The following is a 1,397-nucleotide window of genomic DNA, read 5'->3' as shown; positions in this document are numbered from 1 at the left end:
GATTTGAACCAAAAGATTTCTTTTTTTATACCCTTTCAATTGATATACTACAATATGCGGGGTTCTATTTAAAAATTTTGAGGGGGGCCCCCTGAAAGGTCCCCCTAAGAGGTGGAAACATCCGCAACCCCCTTAAAAGAGTAGCCCCTCAAAACGATTGAATACGTATTTCGCGATTTTTCATAATTTCGAACCGTTTCCAAAATATAAAGGTGTTTTCAGACTTTATGGACACCCTGTATATTAAAATCCGTTTATTAACAATTAATAGTATAATAGCATGAACGCTTTCGACCCTTGTGTTAGGTCCTTTTCAAATGCATTTCTACAATGAATGAATGTATAATTACAATTGATGAAATACAATTAATGAAATTAATATAATAAAATAAATTTTAAAAGATAATAATTAAAACTCGCAGAATAAATATAATGTACAAAGTCACTTACAAATTTCTTAGATAGAAAACGTCGCTCAATGTTGATCAAGAATATCCGCACTAGCCATCCCGACCAACACTTTACATAGGTGAAATCGCGACTGAGAAACAACGTGTGTGTAATGATAGGATTCAAATTTACGAATAACATATCAACCCAGATAGCCAACTGAGTGCAAGTTGTTGGCAACTTGCCACAAATATTGCTCATATGTTTTCAGCAATGTAACAAAAGGGTGTATCCTCTTTTCAGTATGTTCTTGCCAGCAACAGTTTTCAAAATATAATAACAGCTAACAAGTTCCCAACAACTCATCGGCAATAAACTTATATTATGTTTCTCAACTTATGAATAAAAATTATTGCTCATATATTGCTCACATATTGCTGACTCACTAGTCATAAACATTGGCTACAACAATTGATTGATAATAAAACTCAGCATATTGATACTGAATTGACAAAAACATTTTCGTTGCATTAAATAAAAACAACACAACAGCAATTGGCAAGCAACTTAATCTATACAATGATTTGCTTTATATTGAGTTTTCACATTTGGCTATCTGGGAATTTATAATGTCTTATCGACAAACGGTAAATAGGAATTATCTAAATTTTCCGTGTCGCACTGCAAATTAAGTCCGCTGACTTGATTTTTTATATGTAGTATTTCTGATACCAATCTTTTGTTATATGATTTCTCAAAATCTAAAATTTCTACTTTATCCCACTCAAAATCATGTGAGTATTGCAATCTATGTTCTGTAATTACAGATTTTTGAGTGGAATTTCTATTGATATGACTTTTATGTTCCTTAATTTTGGCCTGTAACATTCTGCCAGTTTGTCCTACATACGAGGCTTCACATTCACGGCAATTGATCTTATATACTACAGAAGGATGTGAGAGAAGAGGCAAAGGATCCTTAAGAACGTTGATGAATTTCGCTCGTT

The sequence above is a fragment of the Pseudomyrmex gracilis genome, unplaced genomic scaffold (genome assembly GCF_002006095.1).
Source record: "Pseudomyrmex gracilis isolate BER0280 unplaced genomic scaffold, ASM200609v1 scaffold_2908, whole genome shotgun sequence".
In the NCBI taxonomy this organism is placed as follows: Eukaryota; Metazoa; Arthropoda; class Insecta; order Hymenoptera; family Formicidae; genus Pseudomyrmex; species Pseudomyrmex gracilis.
This window is presented reverse-complemented; position numbering follows the sequence as displayed.